General features: G+C 39.6%; 1 pseudogene; it reads left to right on the forward strand.

Moving 5' to 3' along the window:
* The first annotated feature begins 588 nt into the window (after nucleotides 1–588).
* On the forward strand, nucleotides 589–27,552 carry LOC132321006 (ATPase family AAA domain-containing protein 2-like; annotated as a pseudogene).

Below are 27,552 nucleotides of genomic sequence, written 5' to 3' on the forward strand. Positions count from 1 at the left end.
ATGTGAACAAGATCAACGGTAATAAAAGAAGTGTATCTTGAGTTCCCTTTGGCTTCCTGTGGATAAATGCCATCCTCCTGAAGGAAATCTTTTAATATCCCTCCAAATGCAGTCACAAATGGAACGGAGAGAGGAGAAAAACTCTCCTAACTAGATTTTAATCCCAGGACATGCAAGGTCAAGCTTGGCTGCTTTTCTGAACCAATGTTGAAATAAAAGGTGGGTTTTTTTTCATGAAACACTAAGTTTATCTGAAAGGTTTTGCCGCAATAATTTTTTCAAAGGCTATTAAGCTCAAGTTGTCCATAAGAAAAGTGTGGCGGAGAGGAGCTTTAGCTTTGAAAGCTGGTTGGTTGGGTTTTTTTTCTGAGGGCTACTTCTTGGTGCCGAAGTGGTTCAAGGCTTACCTGCCATGAGCTGCACCACTATCAAGTCATAAGACTTACAGAATAAACTTGCCTAAAGGAGGGAGAATTCCCTTCTTAGCTCAACATACATGGTTCAGGTTAATATGTTCTTATTTCCTTCTTCCCCTAGGAATTTTCCTCTGGCAAAATTGAATGCTTCAGTGGACACTGTTTGAAATCAATGAGAAAAAACATGCCGCCCTGTTCAGACTCTAGCTTTGACAAAAGCAAGGAAATATTAAGTGAAAATGTCAGTCGAAGACGCTTTACGAGGTATTGTATTTCTAGATGTCCAATCTCTGTTCAATTCATAGAATTAAAAGGAAAAGTGAAAGCATGCACAATGAGTCACATCATGATAAATCTACAGCTAAAAATCTGCGGGGGAGTATGATTATGTTAATGTCAGTGTCAGTGTCTTAGAACCAGAATCACTCTTCTTAGTAAAAGTCTTCTGCTTGTATAAAAAACGTGCATCTTTTCCCAACTCCTTTGAGATCTCTCCTCCGCTTTGGTTACTGAGATGTTATTTGCACTATTGAGACTTCAAGATTAGCCGGTTAGGAAAGTTGCGTCCTTACCGAACTGTCTGCATATGGTACGCAGCAGACTTGGGATCTGAATCCTCAGTGTGGTCCACAGGCTTTTCTTTGCATGATGTGGAGCACTGGATTACAAACTTGGTCAGGTTCCCTAGTCTTGATGGGGAACAGTACAATACAAGACTTCTATACAATATTCTAATACAATCATTCTTTTCTTCTTTCTCTCCTCTGTTCTCTTTCTTAATGTAGGCGGTTGGCAAAGCCAAAGTCAGACCAAAAAAAAGGAAGAATATAAAGAAGGTAAGTAGTGGTAACTCCCTAGGATTCCTTTTTACTCTGGTTTCTGAGAAGGATTGCGTTTGGTCACACCATCTATTTAACTTGGCCACAAAAACTGCTGAACGCATCAACCCAAAGCAGCTGAAGTTGTGAAAATAGATAGTGAAAAGATAGTGAATTTCCTATGAGTTTTACGAAAAGAGGTAGGTGAGAATAGGAGGATATGCTATTAATTCCTGTCAGGCTTGGGGAGAACACAGCGTGAATTCCAGCCTGCTCTTAGGCACTAGTGCCTGAGAATCTGTTCCTTAGCTCAGGTTTCTTTGTGACACGGATTTTCTGGAGTCTGCAGGACACAAATTAATTGAAAATCGTTCTTGCAAATAGGAGGTAATATTTGAGTTAAAAAGTAATTCAGTCATGAGGCGCACAAACCCGCTGATGTGGGGAAGGTGTCACTGAAGTTCAGTGATTCACCTTGGAACTGAATCACTGTGCTGAGTACACAAGCAGGCTTGGTGCTGTGAGGCTGCTTGCTGGCAGCTGGGAAAATGCGTTATTTCCAGGCAGCGTCCTGCCAGCCATGGATGGGCTGAACGCAGGAAGGGGCCTGAAATGCGCTTTGTGTGTAGTAATTCAAGTTCTAATTGTGCACTACTTCCTCACTGACCTCTCTTAACTGTTTTAATGATAGTGCAAGTAACAGACCCGTGGCAAAGGATGCTGTGTGGTAAATACTGGGCAGATAGTTTTTAAAGCAGGCAAGCCTTTGAGTTCTTTGCTATTTGGGAGTTTATCTTGAGACGTTTCTTATCTTCTAGAGCTTTTGTGTCAGGATGCAGAAAATGAGTGATGCATGCTTAAACAATGGACTAAAACCACGCATCTTAAGAAGAGACTTCCCACATAAATAATTTTTTAAAAAAACTATTCGATACAATTTGACATGGATGGAGTAAAAACACCTTAGAGAGAGGTATTTGTTGTTTTCACTTTTCCAGAAAGAAGTAACTGGAATGAACTTGCTTCCTGCATGGAACAAAAGTTGCGTGTTTGTTTTCATCAGATTGGCTTCCCAGTCTATTAAAAAATTGCTATACAAGTCATGCTTTTAGGTAGGTAAACATAATTAATTTAAGTTGAATGCTGTGGTGATGACAATAACTTCCAATTCAGTATTTAAAGAAAAAATCAAGCCACTGCAGATTTTTTTACATTTTACTAGAGCAACGGTGAAATAAAGGGACTAACGTATTTTCTGTCTCAAAATATTTTATACATTAATGCATTGTAGTCACCAGAACACTGAAGACCAGAGCTGATGCAAAAGCTGCACAACAAGTCCATGAAGAAAACGGGGATTTGGAGGTCCGCTGAAGCTGCAGACGTCAACAAAGTCGTTACACCATTACAAATCAATCTGTTTTGTTCGACAAACTTATAACAAAGTAAGTGGGTTTTTTTCATGATCTTACAAAGCTACTAAAATGAGCCTTACTAGCAAGCCTTTCTGCTATGGCATCATATTGGCTAGGGACTTTCTCCTTCTTTTGACAACAGAAAAAGGTATTGTTATTCCTGGCAGCAAGAGCTAAATGTATTCAGTGCTCAGGCTGAGACTTCCCTACGTGCTCTTACGTATACGGTACATCCGTGTGACAACTGCTGGGCTGCAGGTGCCTTCCATAGTAGAGTTCCACCAGGGTGGTGCAGCTTGGAACTTCTGGGTTGTTACTGGCAACCTCCGCTAACATTCCGTGGTCGTTGATCAGGTAGGGTCTCCTCCTCTTCCTCTGCCTGCACTGGTATGTCCTGTAATTATTGTTAATACATTGATTTGTGTAAGGTGTGGGCCTTTGTACTTGGCAGCAAAACTGTTTAACCTGTTTTTTGGAAATAGGTGCTTGTGGCTGCTTAAGACTTCCAGGTCTGAGAGCATGTGCGGGAGGATGTATTTGGAAGGTGTTTCATGTGTAAAGAATTTGGGCACAGCCAATGTTGAAATTTGCCACTGGTGTCTCTGTTTTGGGATTGCCAGTTGCAGAGAGGTCTTCATACGAGAGCATCTTTTATGTATGGGCTCGGTGGGTTTATGTGTTGTCTTGTGAACCAAGAAGATCACTTTACGTTGTGACTTTCAGTAGATTTAACTTGCCCTCTAAATGAATTTTCTTAGCATCAGAACTGCCTTCATTTTTAATTAACTTTTCTTCCATGCTTATGAATGTTCTTATAATGCTTGGTTGAGTTAAGATACTGAGGAAAGTTGGATAAAGCCAAAGTGAAGTAGTCCCAGTGTTTCTGCCTGTCTGTCCATGGCTTAATTCTCTTTGTGAAGCCCAAATGGACATTGTTTTCGGAAAGGTTTGCCAAGTGTAACAGCAGTGGGATGTTTTTTCCAGCATGTCTAGTCATGGAAAACCAGCACAAAACTTAGATTACAGTTAAGAGAAGAACAAGCAGCCTGTTGTCTGAGGAAGGCTGTGAGCTGAAAATTACTTAATGCTATCATGCAGAACAACTTAAGTGCTATTAAAAACTGCCATAATTTCTTTCTGTTGTCTTACTATGATCTTTAGAATTCTTATTTTTCTCTTGCTTAAATGGATTTTTTTTACTGTGCTCACCGAGAGGGAAAACAAACCTGAAAACAGTGTATTTTTGCAAATCTCAAACACTTGTTCTTAAATCTATAAAAACCTTGAACATTTGATCTAATTTTTAAGTAGTGTTTAAAAACTTGTCTGTCAATGATTCTTGCTTTATGAATACTGTATTAAAATATCATATTGATTATGTGTACTGTCTTAAATGGGTGTTTTTGTTCTTGCCTGTCTTTGCTCTTACATGTTAACTTTTTATCTTAGTACTGCAGAAGCAGTCTTGCAAAAAATGGATGACACGGAGAAAATGCGTAGGCGGCGAATGATGGAAGACCTTGGGGTGTTCCACAATGCAGAAGAAGTAGATACAAATTTATTTTACTATTTTTGTATAAGTAGTGTATTTCACGTAGGGGAATTACGTAGTTGTAATTTTAATTGAGCTGAAATAAGTTCTTCCAAAGAATAGCGTAGTCTAAAATAACATTTGTTTTTGCTCTCTAATTATAATTTAACATCTTACTGGTATGATCATGCTACAGATACGCTCTAAGGGTGAAGAAAATACCTTCTTCAGAAGACATGAAAGAGCAGTGATATGCTGAAATACATGTCTTATACTATGCTTTCTGAATTGCCGTATGATTTTTGAATGGACACTGTTTACAAACAGCTGTTTCAGGGCTTGGGTTTTCACTTCAGATCTTACTGAAAGCTGAATTCATTGATGCCTGCTTTATCTATGTGTGTTCTTGTGCCAGCCTTGCCTGTGAGCTTAAATAGTCCTCTGTCCTTAGAGGAACTTACGTTAAAATTATATACAGCAATCATATTTCCTCTGTCTTAGTTTTGCTCTATTAAATTAAGTTCTTCTCCTGTCTTGTTGAATGACAAGCACTTCATTTTTTAAACATCTTCATAGCCGGCTTTCAGAGGTTTTTTTGTTTAGATCTGAAATCCTTTTTTTTAATGAAACCGGAATTGTCCATAGTACTTTGTATATCATCTCTCAAATGCCCGCACAAATTTTATGTTGTTTGCTAGGGATTGCTTTTTCCTGGGCTCTGCCACACTCTTGGATTATTAACCTGTAATTAACTGATACCCTCAGTTTTGTATCTGGATCAGTATTTAACTATCACATGTACTAAACCCTATTTTAGAGCAGAAATTCTTGTTACTAATTCTGGATGCCAGAATGATGTTCCAGTTCTCTCTTCCCATACCTTAATTTAATCTTTTCTGTCTCTGGAGTGCCTTGATAATATTACTCTGTAGGCAGGCAATATGCCTATGTCGGGTTTTCTGCATATTTGTCACTGATCTTTCTCGTTTCTTTTAATTAGGAAAACCTCGATATGTACTCCCAAGGAGAGAAAGAAATCCAAAGAGCTGCTGAAGAAATAGCTGATAATCAAGGTGGCACTGTAGATTAGTTCTGTTTTAAATTTTCTTTACTACGCTGTAGCCAAAAGCCTTGTCTTAAACAACTGAGATGAGCTGAACTACTCGGTATTTTTCATCTATTAAAAAATCTATATTGCTGTTGACACTACAAGTCACGGACTTCAGGGCAGTACTGCAGAGAGCTCAGAACAGATATTCAGAGAAAAAAACAGGTGGGAATACAAGAAATGGACGTTATTACTCAGAATGAGAAAGAGTGATCATGCAACAGCAGCAGCAGGACAGTTTTCACGGTTTTGAGCAGTACGGCAAGAGTTTTCAGGAAGTAAGGGACGCTGCCCGGTGTGTATGGAAAGCTCCTCCAGAGGATGAAGATCAGCAGGGGAGAAGACAGTGTTGTTCATTTTTGTGTTCAGCAGGTAGTCAGTGAAAGCTGCTGTCTGGTCCTGTAATTAGGAGCTGTCATCCCGGTACTCAGCGGGAAATAACACGAGGAATCAGGTTAAATGGTAAAAGGCCATATTAACTTTATGTTTGAAGTGAGGGGGAAAAACTTTAAGGTTTTAAGGAGAATGACAGTTGTGATTAAGGCAGTCAGTCCAACGATCCTTGTAGGAGCTTTCTGGATGGAACAGAATGGGTCGAGACTGTACTCAAGGACAGAAAAGGATGTGGCGGTAGTTGAGCCGATGGGTGTTAGGTTTTGCGGTAGACCTCCTCTGCACACCCACAAAGGAGCTCAGAGAGACAGTGGCAGGAGGGGGAGCCCAAATAATACCCCGCCGGGCTACTCCCAGGGCCATCAGCCCATCAAAGTCCTATCTGCACAAGCCCAGAGGAGCACAGGGGTGCACGACGGCAGGCAGGGACCCAAACCAAGGACTCCAGTCAAGGAGGAAGAGCCACCTTGTCTGGGCCCCTCCCAGGGCTGTCTCAGCGGAGCCATCCGCCCCATCCGCCCCAGCGTCCAGGGGTGAAACCCATCTGGATGAGTCATCGGGGGCAGCTCTCCAGATCACCTTTCCGACTAAGGGGTTACTGCCTAGGGGTGGGACATACTGTGGGATGCAGGGGAAAAGCAGTTCACCCAGGACTTATGGGATCTTTAGGGCAGGAACCAAAGGCGGGACAAGGGTGGGGTTTAGGTGATTCTGGGAGGAACAAGAGTGGGCAAGTAGAGGGGCAAGGGTATAAAAAGGGCCAGTCACGTGTAAATAGTTGGCTGGTCAGTACGCTTGTCTGACTGTGCCCTGCGCCTGATCACCTGTCTGACCATCAGACCATCAGAGCTTGAATAAGAGATGATTTATGCAATACGCAGTGAGGGCAGTATCTTGGACATGTTACACAGCCTGTGTAAGACTTGACCACTGGCAATGGAGACCTACAAAAAGGTTCAAGCTAGATGTCCAGGTGTTAATGAGCACTGGGGTGATCTTGTTCAGAGAACAGTCCGTGGCCTGTTCATGATTGAACCCGTGGCTCCCAGGTGTGCACCTTGGTGATCAGACCTCCTCTATATGGCTTGGTTCAAGTGTGTGGATGTAGGGGTGCTGGGCAGGAGAGACTTGTAGAAAGTAATTACAAATCGTATGTTGAATGAGAAAGAAAGAGTATGGGGCAATTCATTTGTGATCAAAGTGAAAACTCTGGAATTTCAAATTAGGAAAAAACTAAAATATACTTCTATAATTAAAATCATGCCAGGAAGGAGTGGGGAAAGGAAAGCGTGTCAGTGGTGGTGTAAAGAAGATGAGTGGAGCAAGGGGAAGGACTAGAGGAGCAGAAAAGCAGAGAAATTCATGCCTTTGTGACAGGAGCGTTGGAGTACCAAGGACTTGGGATGGTAGTGGTGCCAAAATAATTTTTCAGTTTTCCATGTGCTGTCTATATATCTTGTGTAATTTATCTTGCATTCAGAAAGCAGTGAGACCTTTTGGGGGGAAGAAAAAAATGGGTAGTGCTTTCCAAGGAATAAAATTTTACTTAATTTTAGTGAGCAGGTAGGCGAACAGAGCATGTACATTCCTCACCTGGTGTCCAGCTATTAATGTGAGAGGGTATTATTAAGAACCTGCTAGACAATTATACGCTGTCTTTTGCATTCATATTGTCTTTCATGAAGAAACTTCAAGTTACTTTACAGAAGCTAGTGGCATAAACTGTATGCATTTGACATTGTTTTCTGACTGGGGAGGTTCACACCTGTGGCTTGCCCATTATTGCTCATGTGGCTGAGCTAGGGTTTGGGAGCTAGATTACCATGCTTAGTCTTAGCACTGTAGAGTATTAAAAACATTTCTGTGAAACACTTTCTCAAAATAACAAGGAATTACTTTCTGAAATAGTGGTTTTCACAGGAGCTGCATCTTAGCTAAGCAAGATGACAGTATTGTTGTTACTAAGACTGATGAGACGTCACCCAGCAGTTTCAGTGAGGACAGAACAATATCTATATGTATGTTCCTCTGTGTATTGTAATTTCTGGAATGTGTCTTGCATAAATTGGTCTTAAGGTTTTGCAGGTTTTCAGATCTATTGTGTCATTAACATGAAGGTAATAGTAAAACCTATAGGCATCTGTGCAGTGCATTTTGAATTTAGTATCATTTACAACAGTACTTAAACAGTTTAACATTATGTCGATTTACAGTAGTTTCATCAGAAGAAAGCGAAGACACTCGAAAGCGTTATGACTTTCGACAGAGGAAAACTGTTGAGCGCTATCAAGCTCCACTGGAAAGTAGGTTATATGCACAGTTTCTCTTAAGAGCTAATTTCTTGCATATAAGCGAGCTACTCTTTTAATGAAAATGTATACACACACTCAACTCCTATTTAAATTTATTACCTTCATTCTGCAGTTAGATTTTATTAAATGTATGTATCCTGTGCACATTGTATTTCTTTGCCATTTGGCATGCTTCCTGTTGTTTTTCAGTAAAAAATGACCTATGTATCCTTGAGAGAATGGTAATTAAACAGAATTGATAACCTTACTCTTGTGGTTTTCAGTTCTCCTTAAAAAGTAGGTGCGTTTTTTCACTTCTACTGTGCGCTGATTTAAAAAAAATAAATACACACACCCCGCCCCCAATCACTTGAAACTTCCCCTGAAATGAGAGATCAGTGAAACACATCACATTTTCTGCCTCTTTCACTATCCTGCTTTCTCTTAAACTTGTTTGTAACATTATTCTAAATTCTTTGCTTTCAACAGAACCAAGGCAACGTAAGAACTATCTTTCGGGCCGGTCTTCACCTGTCAGACAGAGATACTCATTTAGAAGTGCTCAGTCACAAGGCTCTTGCTGCAAAAGAACTAACAGGTTGGTGTATGGTTAGTGATAGTTCTTATTTATCAAGAATGCTGTCAGGCCCCTTACTGAATAATGCTTTCAAGGGGCAAGGGTTTTGAATTGGTGGTAGTTACAGATTAGTAGTATGATTATTGCTGTGGTAGTCTGAGGGTATAAAGAAAACAAATCTTGGGGGGGAGACTATACGTTTTATTAGCCGTTAGATTTTTTTTTTAAATGCAGTATTTGTGGTCACTGATGAGGTGATTATGGAGGTCGTGGCTGAGATTGTATAACTGAAATTCTTTTGTTCTGGAATTGAAGCCAGAATCTCACTCTGAAAATTTTAGACTCTTCAGTCTTGAAGGAGACCAATTATTTTCTTAAAACTGAAGATAATTTAGTTAGAGGGAGAGCCTGTATGGAATTTTTAGTGGAATTTTTTTTAATCACTCAAATACTGATTCTGGTTTCTCTTTGCAATCAGTTAATGTTTCTGTATGAAACTATCATTAAACAAGAAAAATACTAAATGAAATTATAGATGATAAATGGCAAGAGTAATGACAAAGGGGGTTTGGGTCCTGTAAGCAGCTGAAGCATGGAGAACGCTGTCTCTTGCTAGATATGAGAACTTTGTTTAGCATCCCTGAAAGCAGACAGTTATGGAAGGAAGGGTTTCTGAAGCCAGATTTTTAAATCAGTTAAAAAGGTTTATGTTTCACGGAGTGGGTACATAATGCTAAGTGAAACTCTATTTGTGTGTGAGAGAGAGAGATTGGACAAAATGCGTCATTTGTTCATGAAATTTATTTGCAAATTAGTTAAACATTTTCCCTTCCTAAAAAAAATTGAATTTTGCTGTCATAAGGAAAATCATGTAGTGTACTTTGAAATCAGATTCATAAGGAGTACACTGATCTGGAAACTTAATAGATCTCAAAGTAAATTCTGAGATACAATTCATTTAAATTTTGATATCACTTAGTCTGTACTTCAATTTTTTTCGCTTGTTTGTTTAAATGTTTGCAGACGGAGACACACAGTCCACAACAGGGATTCCACATCCTCTTCCTCATCTGATGACGAAGAGCATTTGGAGAGGCGTAGGAAGTGCAGCCGTAACAGAGATTCAAAAAGGTTAATGAAATTGGAGTGTAGGGGAGGGAGAAATCTACTTGGGAGGAGTCTGCACCTGTCTAACCGTGAACTGTTATCCTCTTCATCTTGTATAGTTTCTAAATTGTGGCAATATTTAATCGTATCTCTTGGTACTGACGACTGTAACTGGACTCTCTAAAATTGGATTTTTAGAATTGATTTTTAATAAGCAATTTGATTTCTAGGTGGGAATGGGGGGAGGAACACTTTTATGTAATTTTTAAATGTAAAACTCTACTGCTCCTGTGCTTTACAGTAGTTTATTCCGAAAGAAAACCATCGTAACAGAAAATGTTATAAATAGAGGAAATGACGGTGCTCTTATTACTTAACAATTGGTCTAGAAAAACTATTTTGATAACAATCTAAGAAACAGGTTTTCAGCCCAGTGTCTTTCAGACATGTGTGTCTTCTGGCACACGCATCCCAAAGTCCTTGGGAAGGACCAGCAGTGGTGGGCAGCCTTTATAATGTTAATCCGCACTGAAATAAGTATCCCCTTGGGCTGTAACTTTTTGAATGTAGAAGCAAAAAATCTTTGAAAGATGTCACTGTGTTTTGGGGGGTTCTTTCATCACACAAATCGAGGTCAGTTCACAGTCTCCACATAGGGAATAACTTGTTTGAAGCTTGCATTCATGTATGTGCTGTGTTGACTGGTGTGGCTATTCGTAACTGCTAAGAGTTGTTAAAGTAAACCCAGTTTAATGCCTGCAGTGACCTTTTTCCTTTATTTACTCACAGACATTAAATAGAAAACAATTTGAACACGTATTTAACTATTTAGGAAGTTTAAGCTCATTTGTAAGGTTTTCTGCATTCACTTGCCATTGTTATAAAAGCAAAAACTTTCTAGCTGCATCCTAAGTTAGAAAGCGCTTTTCTCTTTCTTCTTAATTCAAATCAGGTGTCTTCCACTAAACTTTCGGAAAGATGATTTGAAGGGAATTCACAAGGATCGAATGAAAATTGGAGCAAGTCTGGCTGACGTTGATCCAATGCAAACAGATTGTTCAGTAAGTATTTTTAGTTCATTGTGTCAGTGAGATGTTTCCAGTGCTTATGAAAGCTTTCAATAACGTGCTGTCTACAGCTACCTTGGTTTACAGTTTTCTCTCAAGCAGTTTGAAAATTGCCCAGAGCATTTCCTTTGTGCTGACATACAATTTCTGATGGAACTTTATCAAGGTTGCAGCTTTCTTTAACATATAAAATGTGTTCTTTTGAATTTATCTTTAGGTACGGTTTAATGGTGTGGGTGGTCTTTCTGACCACATTTCAGCTTTAAAAGAGATGGTCGTTTTTCCTTTGCTTTACCCAGAAGTCTTTGAGAGATTCAAAATTCAACCTCCAAGGTAACAGACATTGTTTCATAGAATCATAGAATGGTTTGGGTTGGAAGGGACCTTAAAGATCATCCAGTTCCAACCCTCTTCCATGGGCAGGGACACCTTCCACTAGAGCAGGTTGCTCAAAGCCCCATACAACCTGGCCTTGAACACTTCCAGGGTTGGGGCGTCCACAGCTTCTCTGGGCAACCTGTTCCAGTGCCTCACCAGCCACATGGTGAAGAATTTCTTCCTTATAGCTGATCTCAATCCACCCTCTTTCAGTTTTAAAGCCATTACCCCTTGTCCTGTCACTACATGCCCTTGCAAAAAGTCCCTCTCCAGCTTTCCTGTAGGCCCCTTTTGGGTACTGGAAGGCTGCTCTAAGGTCTCCCCGGAGCCTTCACTTCTCCAGGCTGAACAATGCCAACTCTCTCAGCCTGTCTTCATAGGAGAGGTGCTCCAGCCCTCTGATCATCTTTGTGGCCCTCCTCTGGACTTGCGCCAACAGGTCCCTGTCCTTACGTGGGGGGCCCCAGAGCTGAACGCAGTACTCCAGGTGGGGTCTCATGAGAGTGAAGTAGAGGGGAAGAATCACCTCCCTCGACCTGCTGGTCACCCATTTTCATGAGAATATTCAACTGAGGTATCAATATGTTTCCATGCTTCAAAATTTTCAGGAGTGTTGATGGGGTTTTTTAGCAGTAGTAAAAAGTAATTTCTTAAAAATGGATAGAACCCAGAATATATGTAGGTTCGAAGATGTACTGTGTGGGGAGAATATACTTTGAAAGTGTCTTGCTTTTAAAAGGCAGGGTTGGAGTGTTTTTGTTTTGAGTTCTACGTACAAGTCAACTTCATTAGTTTATAAGCAGGAAGAAGGAATTACCTACTGGTAGTCAACTGTAATTTGTTTCTTGGAAGTCCTGTTGTCTCTCCCACCGACTCTCTTTTTTTCAAGTGCTCAAGTATCAATTTTACAATTGATAGGACTTGCAACTAGAACCTTGCAGCGTTTGTTGTACTTAGTTATGAAATGAAATTATTAGAGATTTAATTGTTAGCTTTACATATTCTTGGTCAGCAAAACTCAATCATGGTATATTGAAATAGGACTTTTAATCCTTTGCTTTCAGTAACTTTAAAAGTATTACAAAGAACGACAGCAAAATCTGTGTTTTGCTTCTTTATTCATTTAAATTCTTTTTGAAACAGCAGTGTATTGGCTTTTCTAGCTGATGGCTATATTTATCTGGAAATGCAGAATACCATCCCAGCTTTAGACTTCCTCCTCGTTTATCATTAGCAATGGGAGACCAAGTCCACTAACTTAAAGCTTTTTACGGGAGAATTAAATGCTTTACTATCAAATCTTGCCTTTTGTGAAAACAAGAATGAATGTGCCGTGTATCATTGAAGAATGAACTGGTGATTAATAAGTTAGCCCAGTCTTAGATTCTGTGCTGAAGTTTGTTCTTGTTTGGCTCCACTGTGCTGTAACCACCCCTGTTAGTTTGTCAGCAGTTTTGGAAGTGTTGTTCTGGGACACTACGATCATTTCTCAAGATTCTGTACATCTGCATGATCCTCTTTATTCATGTTGTTTACTGCCTTGTTGAGTTGTGTAGGAACACAAAACTTCCATCTGGTTTGACTTTTCTCACGCTTCAGCTGTTACCGCTCTCTTACACGTGAAGTGTAAGCTAGAGAGAAGAGTTGTGTGTTGTAGGGATGAGGGTTGTAATAGGTACTTTGCCATGATGTTTTTTTCTTATGTGAATCTTTGGTATTTTTAATTGCAGAGGCTGTCTCTTCTATGGCCCTCCAGGGACTGGGAAGACACTGGTTGCTCGTGCACTTGCTAATGAATGTAGCCAAGGTGACAGGAGAATAGCCTTTTTTATGAGAAAAGGTGCCGACTGCCTGAGTAAATGGGCGGGGGAATCTGAACGACAGCTTCGTTTATTGTTTGATCAGGTAAAGTGGAAATGTGCCACGTGTTCTGTCCGAGTTGTAACTGTAGTTTTCTGTGGTCAATATTTTTAAGAACTCACTCTTTTTTGGGTTTTGTCAGTTCCTTCCACTGAAACGGGATTGTCAGTGTTTCTTTTTTCAGTGGGTTTTTTAGGGGCTTGAAATCTTGAGGTGTATTGGGAAAGATTAATAAAGCAAATGAGAGAACCTCACAAAGTAACACACACCCCCTCAAAAAAACATCAAACAGCCACAAAAAAGGTTTCAAGAGGCAAGAGACGGTGGCTTTAGATCAGAGGGAAACAGATGCAGGCTGCAAGCATGGTCATTTAAATTCATAACAGAAGCTTGCTTCCAGAACCTCTAATTGAATTAAGTCCTGGCTCTGTTCTCGGTGGTTGCCAAATAGCTGTAAAAACTACTGGTATGATTTGTTTCCTGTCACCCAGTCTCAGCGGGTTGACATAGCTGCTGTCTTCTGTTACTCGTGCCACTTACTCCGTTAGCTCCATTAGTAGAGATCCCTGATGCTAGTTGGAAAAATCTAGCTCCAGTGACTTTCCAACCATGACATTTCTCTCTTTAAAATTGTGCTGGTTTACTTATGTCAGTATTCCTGTGTTTTCATTCTAGGCCTACCAGATGCGACCTTCAATTATTTTCTTTGATGAGATAGATGGTCTTGCTCCTGTGCGGTCCTGTGAACAAGACGAAATCCATAGGTAGTACATTTTTTGTACCTACATAGAAGCTGCTAGATCTTTGTGAAAAGAAGACCACAACCTATTTAACTTCATGTGACACATTCATTTGTCCTGAAAACTAGTAATTCAATGCTACTAAACTTCAGATGGTTTTTAAACAATAATTGAAAACAATTCACTAAGCTTGATAGCAGCACAAGACCTGTGTTACCTTGTCTGTTTCTTTATGTCTTAAAACGAGTCTTTCAGTAAGGAGCATCTCATCAATAAAAACTTGTCCTTTTTGAGTGGTCATTGGAGAAGGTCATGTAAAACGTAACAAAATTTACTAAACCAGTGAATGAAAATTATATTTTTCTGTTAGCTCTATTGTATCAACACTTCTGGCACTTATGGATGGGTTAGACAGCAGAGGAGAGATTGTGGTAATTGGAGCCACCAACAGGCTGGATTCTATAGATCCTGCTTTACGAAGACCCGGACGGTTTGATCGAGAGTTCCTCTTCAGCCTGCCAAATAAAGAGGTCAGAACTTAAACTCAACCCTAATGCTAATGTGGCAAAGTCCCTCTTTGTAACAAAATCACATAACAGTGCAGTATCACGGAGCAGTTAAAGTCGAAATCAGTGTTGTACAACTTGGACAAAAGAGGGATGTCTGGAGAGAGCTGCGTTGTGCTGTGGAGGGCAGATCTGGTACTGAATATATATGACTAAGATGATTTCAACAAGTAGGTAGTTCTAGAATTAATTTTGGTTTCACTGTGACCAGCCAAGAAAAGGGGATGCTGCTAGTCACTGAAATGTTTAAGTAAGGATCAATGTCTGAATTAGCTATAAATTACTGCTATCTCATCTGGAAAATGACAGAAATGGTGTGCACGCAAGAATTCCTTTCTGCTAACAACAACTTTTACCAAGGCTGGTGCTGGAGCAACTTAAGATTTTTCATTCCCAAAGCGGTTCATGTTTGCTTACTTATTTAATCCAGTTAGGCACTTTCACCCTGAAGCACTCTTGCTCTCAGTTCTTGGTTTATGAATGGATAGTGGACGTACCTGTGTTGGACTGTTCCCAGGCTGGGTATCCTGGGAGTTACCTATAAGTATTTGGGGATCTGACATTCTTACTGGTACTCGTTAACAGCGACTTGGACAAAGATGTGAAGTACACTGCACAGGTGCAGGGCTTGGGAAGCTTCTAGTTCAATGGCAATAGCTAAGCAATGAAAAAATAGGTATATAGCAACAAAAACATATTGGGGGACGATAGTGTGCAAAACTGGAACCCTGTTTTTGTGGTTTTTCTCTGGCTACCGCTGATATTGCTTTTTCTTTTAGTAGCACTTTTTGGAAAAAGGATAAAATGCTTATTGGAGTGAAGGCTAATAAAAGTGCACTGAGCAGTGTAGTTAACACACACATTTGCCTCCAGTTTCTATCTGCTTTCAGGAACAGGAGAGGAGGTGCCATGAAATGGATATAATACACAGTTCCCTACTGTGGAAGAATTCTAGAAATCTGCCATAATTAATCTGTGTACCAGGAAATACTTAAATGAAAGTCTTGCTAAGATCAGACACGAAGACAGGCAACATTTGACATTTTCTGGATCAATGACAGGAGTTTGAGTCATAATTATTGTTCTTCGTAGTAACTGTAGCAATTTGAAAGGTAGTGCTAGGACTGTCTTCCTTGAATGAACTGGCAGAAAACCAAATTTGATGAACTAATGAGCCTGTCAGCATGAGATTTTGCTGAATTGGAGAGAAAAAGTATTTTTATTAATGTGAGGTGGTTTTGTGTTTTGTTTTTTATTTTTAAGAGAAAACTTAGGACAAACCAAAATGCAACCATTTTGTTTCCAGGCTAGAAAAGATATTTTCAAGATTCACACACGAGACTGGACCCCTAAGCCACTGGACATGTTTCTTGAAGAGCTAGCTGAAAAATGTGTTGGTAAGTTTGAAAACAAAGTCAGTCACTGCACGTGACTGAGTCCTAAGGAATCTGAGCTTGTACCAGGCAGCACCCGAGCTCTTGTGCCTTGCTGCAGAGTGAGGCAGCTGACACGCCTTGGGAGCAAACAAAGTTAGATGCTTCTTTTCTTGTCATTTTCTTCTTGTCTCTCAGAACATTGAAGAGCTTTGGGGCATCTTCCTCAGGACTAAAGTTCTGATTAGGAGGCCGCTTCATAAGCGCAGGGTATCAGGCTGCGAGCCACGTAACAAAACTTCTCTGCAGCTCGGTAACGCTTTGGATTATCTCTTAGCCTGTTAATTTTTAGCTGCATACAAAGTCTTTCAGTGTTGCACTTTGGAAACCTTGGCCTTGACTTCTGTGTTGCCTGAGACTGACATAACATTTGATTCTTGTTTTGTTTATTAGGATACTGTGGTGCTGATATTAAATGCTTATGTGCTGAAGCTGCCCTCTGTGCTCTGCGCCGCCGCTATCCTCAAATATACAAAAGCAGTGAGAAACTGCAGTTAGATATTGCTTCTATTAAAATAACAGCGAAGGATTTTGTCATGGCTATGCAGAAGACTGTTCCAGCTTCACGGAGGGCTGTGGCTTCACCTGGGCGAGCACTATCACCTATTTCAAAACCACTGCTTGAAAACACACTAGCAAGAATTTTACAAGCCTTGCAGAGAGTATTTCCCCACGCAGAGCTTGCTCTAAAGAAGGACCAACAGCAAGGTATAACAATAGTAGCCGCTTCTTTAAACTTCTGCCAAAGCAAAAACTTCCGATTTGTGCAATCAACATACAGAAACCTCTCAGCCATAATGACAGTAGGATTTTATAATATGCACATGCACGCCTTTATTTCAGGAATATCGTGCATAGTTTTTATTCTGGATTCTAAACTGAAGTGCTGGATGGGAGCTGTGAATGACTCGCAATACATAGGAGAGAACTATGCATTCTCTCCTAGAGCACCCTGTTTCTCACAGTAGCTAATATCGTGTTTATCATTCGTAGAGATGGATTTAAGGTTTAATGTGTGAGGCACCTCTTTCAAAATAAATGTTTAAATGGGGGGAGAGGGCATTTTTACATGAATGCTTCTAATTCCTGTGAAGAATGTCGGAACCACAATACAAGTATAAGTGGTTTAAGCTAAATAGTGTTACAGCTACCGTGATTTTTAACCATAGTCTCTTAATTTGAATGTTTGTGGATCACACTGTACGCCTGCACATGAGATCAGAATGTTTCAGTAACGTATACTCTGGGGCTTGGCTTGCATAGCGTATGTGAGCTCACACTCCTGACTGCATCAACCCTGACCAAGTTGTCTGTCGGTTGGTGACAGCAAATAAATCGATAAACTCGCTGCACTCCTGATTAACGGAGATCCATGAATAGTTAGTTATTATCCTAATCCCTGGAGAATATCCTACCAGTATTACTCCCAGTAGAGCTGGTAGATTGTTTGCATTGGTGAAAGAGGCAGAAACCCACCAACAATATAAAAGCAGAGAGGCTAAGGGATTGGTAATTGCATCCCGTCTCCGTTGTCGGCCTTTCATGATCTCTTCCTTCGGGGATCTTTGAGGAGCCTTATTTAGAAGATGTGTTGGTCTGTATATTCTGACTCACTAGTCCTAGACAAAGGGAAGTCTGTGGCCACCACGTTCACTTAATTTCCCCACATCCAGTGGGGGAACCTGCTCCAGAAGGAAGTGGCCTTGTTGGGTTTTTCAGGTGTCTAGGAACTACAGAAGTTCCTAATCATCTTTATTCTAAGGAAGAAACCTCCTGTTGTTTTCACCAACAGAGAGAGAATACCTTATGCAAATCATGCGATGTAGGACAGCTTTGTAGAGACTTGTGCAATCTCCTTAGATCTGTGGTAGGATAAACTCTTCAGAAAATAACATTCTGCATGTGCCCTCAAATGAAGAAATACAATATAAGGGGTCTCCAGCACTGATTTAGAAGCTGTATTAATGTGAGAGCGAGATATGGACTATTCAGGAAAGTTAACAAACCTCTCTTGTCTTTCAGACAGTTTAAATCATATTTTAAGAAATTATGCGATTGACAGTGATGAGGAATCACCATCAATCTTTGAAGATAAGCCAACTCCTAAAATGCCTGGCAGACAAAAGGAAAAATTCCTCAATTTTAGCAGGTACATATTTGTCCCTTTATGTTTGCATTATTAAGATGGCCGTGTCTGTAAACAGTTTTGGTGTGAGGGGTGGTAGATGAAGAAGTAGAGGGGAGGGGTGTGGGGGGGTGATCAATATTTGCAAGAAGTAAGCGTGAAGATCCAGCTGGGTACTGAGGTTCTAATGGAGTACACTGCCATAACCCATCAAACTGAATGGCCCAGCCCTCTTTTCCTAAGTCAAAGTGGTCCACAGACTATTAGAATGTGTTGATTTAATCCATGGCATTCCTTGAAAGACTCAAGACCAAAGAAACGTGCTGCCTGTCCTTTTAGCTAAAAAAACCCTACAGATTCGTGTAGATATCTTTTGCCCTTCTAATTTCCAAGATTGTTAAACCAGCAGCGAATTATGTAGCAGAAACAGAACTGAGAAATGGTTTGTTAAAACACTGTGAGAAAAACTTAAACAATGTCTGCATTTTGTACCTTTAACTGACTAAGTTTATGTTAACTTTTTAACATTTTAATGTGGAAGTCATATAAGCTGACAGTTAAAAAAACAGATTATTGTCGTCACTGGTGGGTCAGTTATTTTTCTCACTTTCTATTGCTGCGCTGTCCAGAAAATCTTCTGACCTGCTGAGCTTGGTTAGGTCTCTAGATCTTTGTCTTCAGCCAGCAAAGGTACAATAGTATTGTGGTGGAAAAAAACGAATGCTCTTCACAAATGTGTTTCATGCTAGTAAAGCAGGATTACTAGGAAATTAATAGACAATTCAAAGATGAAACATTAGAATGACTGAATAAAATAAATATACATCTTAATACATATTGAGTGTACTGCTGTAATTTAACCAGTCCATTTGTGTACTTCTTCAGATACAGCTAATGTGTTTCAGTGCCCACGTTAATTTTTTTCTAGAAATGTTGTTCTACTCCTTCCTTCCCACTATGTCCAGTAACTATGGCCAAATTTCAGCTAAACTAGACAGATGTAGAGATCTCACAGCTACTTAAACTCAAGACCTACTGAAAATCAGTGTCTACGGGCAGTGAGGAGATCCAGATTGGCATGTGCTGAGAGATAGAGTTGTTATTCTCCCCCATATCGGGTTACTGATGAGTTGTCACATGTGTATTTGGCTGGACAGTCCCCCTGTATGATTTAAGAGCCGTTACTTAACCCAGCCAAAGGAACAGCAGACATGCTGGGGATTGGCAGGATTTCTTAAGGGAGGTATGGTACAAGGTTTTTAAAAAGAAAATGGGCTTTGACAGTGTTCCTGATCACAGACCAGCTTATTATTTGCTGGAACGTGGAGAGTATTTACCGAAAGGGAAAAAAAAAAGAAAGAAAGGTGTATAGGAAAAAACCTTATCATCTGTGTGCCTATTCATCACCTCATTTTTAAACTTGTTTTCTTCTTCCTGTTCTAGAAATGCTTATTACCAGCCAACATCTTGCAGGCCACGGTTCTTACTAGTTGGAGAGCCAGGATACGGGCAAGCTTCTCATTTGGCACCTGCAGTAATACATGCCCTGGAAAAGTTTCCAGTCTATACACTAGACCTATCTGTTTTGTTTGTTAGCATCACATCATCGGAAGAAACATGTGCACAGGTACCTTTTTTTCTCTTTAATCTCATAGGATTCATGAACTGTATATAAACTAGTAAAGTAAGCAAAATTCATTGTTAATGGAGGTGGCCTGGTTTGAATGTGCTGTTATGTTTACTTCTGTCTGAAAAGCCACTTTTCTGCTAGATCAAATGATACCAAATGAGGATGTTACATGTGGCCCTATCTTTCATTCCAAAGGAATGGAAAGTGAGGATGTTGCTAGCAGCTTGGGAAGCTGGGAGGTGCTGCTAATAAACCCCTCTTTATAGCAAGAAGTCCTCCCCATCTCGGTGGGATCCAGAAAGTTGTTTTCATTGCTGCTTAAGAATCTGTGCTCCCAGTAGATGGCTCTGCAGCAGCCTGACTGCCTGTCATGCACTTTTTGTAACCTTCATTTTCATTATATTTGTAAGGCAATCAAGCTTTTGGGGAAAAGAAGTGTTTCTTTTCTTATATATACATATACAGCTTGTACTGCTGCAGTATATGCAGTAAAAGTGTTAAAATTCATGGAACGCTTATGTTTGTTTTTCTTATACTATAAATTAAATATAAGCAGATTTAGTGCTGTTTTCCTTTTTACTTTTAGGCAGGAAATCCCTTTCATTGTTTGACATCACTGTATTAAAATATTTTCACCTTTAGTAGCAGCATTTGAGAGCTCTACAAGTAAGGATGGACATGTTACATGACTGGATACTCATTTGTCACATAAGAGGAACAATTCCTTTTGTGTTATGTGATGGTTGCACCTGCGGTCATATAACTAGCATGTCTAGTCACTGCCTGGATATACCACGTGCACTTCCCATCTTGTGACAGGAACTCCCTGAATATTGATAATCTGAAAGGGTGCACGGAGAAATTTGTCATGTGAAAGGACTGTTGCCGCTTCCCTCATGTGGTAGATGCACGTCCTCTTCTGTGATCGAGGTACCATCTGTAGGCAATGGCTTGTGGTCTTCCAAAGCACGTAATCTGGTCTGATTGATAATGAGAGGCTGTGAGTGATTTAGCTATTCAGGCAGCTATTCAGACTGGTCACCTCTTATAAAATGTACGTGAAGTTATGAATTGTAAGCAGGCTTCTTTCACAGTGTCAGCCCTCATCTTTTCACATAGGTCTTTGCTTGTTCAAACTGTGCTTCAGAGTGACTTGGATATGTGCGCACTCTGAATTGAAAATGGTGCAGTCAGAGTCGTGTAGTGATTTACCCAGGCTAATACATCTTGCTCAAGGGTTAGTCTTGTTTTTTCAGGCACACCACCACAGCAGCTGAGTTGTAAGGCTCTTTAGGCATTACCTTACACCTAAGTAGTTTTGAAATCAGGCAGAGATTCAGGTCAGTTTCTGTCTGTGTAGCAATGTCCATATTTGAGTAAAGTGAAAATTTTACCTTATTGTTAAGGAGTTGTTCTTTTGTTGGATTGTTTTGATGTTTTGGCTGCATGTGCTCCTATTTCATAAGACAGTTTGACTGACGCGTAGTTATTTATTAGCCTGTTCTACATGGTTTAGTTTTCTTATCCAAGCTTTCATTTTACCAGTTGATGCGAGAAGCACAAAGAACAGCACCAAGTATCATTTATATTCCACATATCCATTTGTGGTGGGAGGCTGCTGGAGCTACATTGAGAGCTACTTTTACAACACTACTGCAGAACATTCCAGCATTTGCTCCAGTTTTGCTGCTTGCAACATCTGATGTGTGTCATGCAGATCTCCCAGAAGAGGTATTTCTGTTGATACTTTTCTTACTTTTTTTAGTCAGTTTTTTGTTAATTTATAAATCCTTTAAACATTGGAGTACTGTGCACTCTTAAGCAAATTCATACTGTTATTACTCAGGCACCCTAACCAGGTCTCTTAAAATTTGCTTAGACAAAACAATGCTTGAAAGCATTTGCCTAAAGTGTTTTCTGAGTAAAGAGCTTGACTTTGACCCAACTTTTTCCCCCTTCTCACACACTCATGCTTATTAGACAGACATAAACATTTACTTCAGACAATAATTCCAGTGACTTCAAGATTGTTAGGTACGTACTTAGTCAAGAATATACGGTGCTTGAAATGTACATGGGAAAAAGATACTTTTACTGAAAAGTGAAAGATAGTTTTACAGAGAAAGTACGATGGTCACACTCTTAATGATGGAATGTAATTTCAAATTTAAATTCTTTATTAAAAATTTCAATTTCTTTCTTCATATCGGTGAAAGCTTTACAAATCAGAAAGCTAAGTTCCAACTTCTGTTTAAGTAACTTGGAAATCTATTTTTAGTTGTATTTCTTAACAAATTCAGTAAGAGTATATGCTTAGCTTTCTAGGTATCTGAGAGTGTGCATTAAAGGAAGGTGTTCAAAATGTGAATATGCTGCTCTGATTATTTTGTCTCATTTACTGGGGGGGAGAGAGGGGGTTGCCTAGATGTGTTTATCATCAAATGCTTTGAAAGGGCTTAACTTTCTACAGAAATTCTTCTACGGTTAATAAATTCTTTCTAAAATAAGTATTGAAATTCCTTCCATACTTTCTGGTAGTAGAGATTGAAAAATGGAGTAAAACTTGGAAGTGTGCAGCTTTAGACACCTCATTTAAATTAATTTTAAAAAAAACCACAGCACCTTACCAAAAAAGCCCACACTTGTCTCCTGAATCCTGCCTGTTCCTTCTATAGCTGCCATAAAGATTCAAACTAAAGGACAGCAAGGCAGGTAAATACAAAATAAGCAGTCTAGGAGGTGCTGAATGTCAGCACTTTATCAGTGTATCATAGGGTCCCTTCATTGAGCTTTAACTCTAGAGGTGTTCCTTAGAGAAGATACTTTAATTTGCCATGCTAACCTATGAAAATCCAGCCTTTTAAGGCCAAGAAGACACCTTTTCACAGTTTGTCTTATCAAGGTGATTATTCAGTTTAATTTGGAAAGGCACTCATCTTTTTGGAACAGAACATGAATTTGTGTGACCTTACATCTGAAATATCTTTTCTCCTCGTGCTTTAGATAAGAGAATTGTTTATCAATGATGATGAAGTGTTCAAAATCCAGTTGCCTAATGAGGAAGAAAGAAGAACATTTTTTGAGGACTTAATTGTAAATCAAACTGCTAAACCTCCTGCATCAAAAACTAAGACAGGTGAGGATATTCTACATAGAAAACTTTGCTAACTGTAAGTTAACAGCTCTACAGCATTTGCTTTGGTGGTAATTTTCTATCAATAATTTTTCATAGGCTTGTATTTGAGTACCGTAAATTGACTAAAAGTTTCTGATTCTTTTAAGCTTGGCAGTACTTGGAAGTACTGCCTGTAGCACCACCGCCTAAGCCTCCACAGCTGACAGAGGAAGAAATAAGACAGCTGGAGGAGCAGGAGGAGGATATATTGCGTGAACTTAGGATTTTCTTAAGGGATGTGACTCGTAGACTTGCCGGTGACAGACGTTTCAGAGCATTTACAAAGCGTGCCGACCCAGAGGAGGTAAATTAGTGTTGATCTGTAATACCATTTTATCTGTGTGTGTTCATAATTTCTGCATGTTTATATTTCTCAGAGTTTGTGTGCTCTTTATAGGAAGGTTTGTCTTTGTTTTTAGGACCGTACTATTCTGATTTTTCAAGAAGCAGGAAGTTTGCTTTTACTTTTGCTGACTCCTTGAGGCCCTCAAATGTCTGTTATTTGAGTTTCACTGAAAGCCCCGGGTTCCTTCTGCAATGCCTTCAGAACTTTAGAGTATTTCAGTTGGAAGGGACCTATAACAATCATCTAGAGCGACTGCCAGTTAGACCAACTGCCAGTTAGACCGACTGCCAACACAGTTCACTCATGAAAAGGCTTTGACATGTAGGCATGTTACAGCACTGAAAAGCAGAGAGATCTCTTTCTTTATAATTATAAACAGTATCTATAGGACTGTTTTAATAAAGCCTAAAGCTCTTTAATTGACTGTCAGTAGTTTCTGTGAGAACAGGAGTAAGAACAGCAGTTTTTAAAATAAATTCTAAGATTCTATTCTCTGTTTCATCTGGGGCTCCTCCGTATAAGATCAACCATAAGGGCTGTGTGGTTTCTTCTTCCTCCCATACGCTTCTGTCTTTTTTTTTTCTCATGTAATGTATTGAATAAGTCTAAGCCAGGGGCATATACTTGGAAGTCAGCTGTCGTTTTAATAGAGCTTTGCATTTCAGCAAAGTCCTGTTCCCCTAAACATCCACTGACTTGTCTTTCCCTTTACTTCTAGTTTCTGAGATGTAAATAACCTAAACAAACCTAGATGTCCTCATCTCTACTAGTCATTAGGCTCCTTTTATGGTCTGAGTAAAGAAATTGGCACCTCTCGGTCCAGTTATCTCATGCAAAAGTAGATGCCTAGGACAGATACTTCAAAGGTGCATTCCTGCACCTTTTTCTTCCCGCCAACAACAAAGAGAATCTCGGGTGACTCTACTGAGAAAGCTTTCTTTGCTGTGATTTTCTGAAGCAAAGTGAAATGAATCCCACTCTGGGTGTCTGCTCCCTTCTCTGCCCCACACGTGCTTCTGACCTCCCTGCTTCTTGTTTTTCCCTCTTCTGGTCTGTCTCTTCAAAGCCAGTTGAAATAGCCCTTCTATTTTCAAGCAACTAACTGGTTAATTTCCATATCTTTGGATGTGTCATAAATATTTGGGGTTTTGAAGAAGTCCTTTATTTTACGTTATTAAAATAATTAATGTTGGTAGATACCGTGTTAAATCTCTGAACACGCATATTTCATTTGTAGGTACCTGATTATGACGCAGTCATTAAACAGCCCATGGACCTTTCGGCAGTTCTCTCGAAGATTGACTTGCACCAGTACCTAACTGCAGGAGATTTTCTAAAAGACATCGATCTAATCTGCAGCAATGCTTTACAGTACAACCCAGATAAAGACCCTGGAGGTAAGAATGTGTTTTGATCCCTAATTTAGAAAAATTAAAAATGTATAAATTGATAAACGTCGTCTGTGGACAGTAGACTTGGGATTCGATCATTTTAAATATCCACAGAGAGCATTTCTTGCCAGGTTGTAAATGTTGTAGCATTAAACTACTTGGACAAGAAATTGTGATAGAAGTGTTGATCAGTAACTAGTGCTTTTGCTTTAATGATTAACTTTTATGTTGTTATGCTGAAAATATTCACTGAGATAACCCTTCAGAACCTATCTATGAAAAGAGCAAAATCTTTCGATAAGTAATCAAAATAAAGGATTTCATCGGCTGGTAGAAAAGACTCAGTTCTGACTGTAAAATTTCAGATCGTCTCATTAGGCACAGAGCTTGTGCTTTGAGAGATACTGCATATGCCATCGTGAGAGAGGAAATGGATGAAGATTTTGAACAACGCTGTGAAGAAATTCAAGAATCTCGCAAGAAAAGAGGTATGGTTTTTGAAGCTAATGATTTTAAGACTTGTCTCGGTATTTGTAACCAACAATGCAAGACACAATTCTTTGATATCTGTTCTTTGTTGCAAGGTTGTAGCTCTTCAAAGTATGCTCCGCCTTACTACCGTGTAATGCCAAAGCAGAACTATGTTCCTGGCTGTGAGAAAACAGACCCAAAGTGTAACGAAAAGATGAAGATGCCAGCAGCGCCTGTAGATTCCAGTACACCGTGCTCTGAAGGCAAGTTGCATTTTATTCAGACTTTCTTGGAGAAGGTGCTAAAGTCACTGATACCTTCTCTGGTTTTGTGACATAACAGGTTTCTGTGATGCCTGGTTCTTTGTGCCAGAGGCGTTCAGTGTTTTTAATTTGCTCCAAAACGTGAGATAAATCCAGAGGTCATTCATTCGATATAGTTATGAAGTTCAAGTACAGTGGATGGTTTACATTGTAAGACACTGGACTTGATGACCCAACTGATGTTTAACGGCTCCTAAATTGCTCTCTCTTGAAGTCAAAAATGTTGTACATGGCAGTTTCTGAATACTCAACTAGCTTTTAGTTATGAGAAACAGTATTTTTCCCTTCCCTGCCCTCAAATGCTAAAATCTATGCCACCTCTTAGTGTGATTTCCAACTGAAGGGGGAAAGGGCAGAAAAATAGGGGAGCAATAATAATAGATATGTAAAGGAAAGACAATTATTTCCCCACTTTTCCTGTGAAAAGGACATGAAAGAACAAAGGGACTTGGGTCTCTCGGCTAAAACGCATGACATGGTGTGAACTTTCCTGGTCTCCATAACAGGACTAGGAATTTTGCCATTGACTTCACCCATGCGCTTTGTGCAGTACTCCGTCAATACAAAGAACGGTGGGTTTTTCTGGAAGGCAAAAATGCTAAGTTTGTTTTAAACAAGGTTAACAGAAAGCGTGTGAGGTGTAAGTCTTCACAGGCAAATTTTTCTCCAGCAAATATTCCCTTAAAATTGTCTCTTTAACTCTGCCCAACATGTGTTTAGCTTCTGAAGTTTACAGCTTTATAACCGATTTGAAGAAGGGCTCGTCTCCAAATGCTTTTCTGTTCATCTATATTAGTTCACGTAGTAAGACAGTAAGCAACTTCACCTAATAACCTTGCTTTCTGGTAATACTTCCTATCTAAAGTAAGAATTTTCTGCTCATAAAATCTTGAAGCTGATGGTTTTGTGAGTGAAATTCTGTAGCTGGCTTTTTAAAATCTAATAGCAAATTGACCTCATTAACTTGCAACTCTTTCTCTAGACATATGTAAGGAGACAGACAATGTTACCTGAGCTCCTTTGATAATTTTCCTTGTAAGTCAAGTAAGATGAGGATGCTGGATTTTGAAGGAAGAACTGTTCTGGTAATGTTTTGGCTTACTTTTTCTGATATCTCTTTGTAGAGATGTCAAAAAGGAAACGCAGAAAGAACAAAGCGTCTTCAAGTATCGCAGCAAAGAGGAGGAAATTTTAGTTCAATAAAGAGAATAAAGTTCCAGAAAACCAAAATGAAGTAGAGAGTGCGGAAGAGTCTCCAGAAGAACATGTTTCTAACATGGATTGCACGGAAGTTGAGTCCACACAGGATTCTTCTATGGAAGAAAATGGAAGCGTACTTCAAGAACGACAGAAAAATGGGCATGAAAATAAATGTGGGTCAGAAAACGAAAGAGAGAGGGTTCTCCTTGTGGCTAAATCTGCTTCTGAAAAGAAGAGTGTCATGCTTTCTGAACATTCAGACCTAAGAGGGGACAGTGAAATGCCAGATTGCCAAATAGCAGAAAGTTCTGAAGACGGAGATTCAAATGGTAAGTGAAAGGTCAAACAGGTCCTTTAGCTCCTTTTTCTTCCTGAGGAGGATTACACTGTTTATTAGGTTTTAGCCTTCTTTAATTCCATTCTGCTGTTTCTGTTGCATCTCTCTAAAATCAGCACACAGTGTTTCTTGCGTAATGGTGCTGCCCCTCTAGTTATAGTAGCCAAACTCATGTTTTTCTGCAGCTGCTGTTCTTTTGATTCTGAAGTTTGTTTCTCCAAATGGTACCTAATTGAAAAACAGTCATTGACTTTCTTTTATTGTATGAGTATTGTTCCACTAAGGAGCAGCGTAAGTTAAAAAGCTGTACTTCAAGCAATGTGGACCCAGAGTCACATGTGGAAAAGAAGACTTCTGTCCTAATGTTTGCAATGCAGGATGTGTTTCCTAACCTAAATTACTTTGGAGTTTTACCCTGCAGTGCTGTAATGGCAACGTGACTCTACTTTTTTTTCCTGTTTTTACCCTGCCTTTTTCTCTAGTGCTTTTCTGTGTGCCTGAATTTCTAATTTTTATGGAGCACTGGCTTTTGCCAGAAAGAAAGTAAAAGTCAAGCATTTCTCAGTGAAAAAATGGTAATGGGTCTGCCTCTGTCATTGCAGAGAGAGACTGTATTCCAGGCACAGGACACTTCACTGATACTGTATTCCCGATAAACAGAAATCCTGACTTAAGAAATTTTTGTCATGCCAGATTCGTGGGCACACCATATGACTCGTGAGAGATGTTCTCGGGTAGAAGAACAAGAAGTGATAGGAGTTGAGAAATCAAAGGAAATTCTCACACAGCCAGTGATTGTGGATGACTGTGAGCTCAAAGTAAGTCTAACTTTACTTATGTTCATACTGAAGTAG

This window comes from Gavia stellata, unplaced genomic scaffold (assembly GCF_030936135.1).
Source record: "Gavia stellata isolate bGavSte3 unplaced genomic scaffold, bGavSte3.hap2 HAP2_SCAFFOLD_61, whole genome shotgun sequence".
NCBI lineage: Eukaryota > Metazoa > Chordata > Aves > Gaviiformes > Gaviidae > Gavia > Gavia stellata.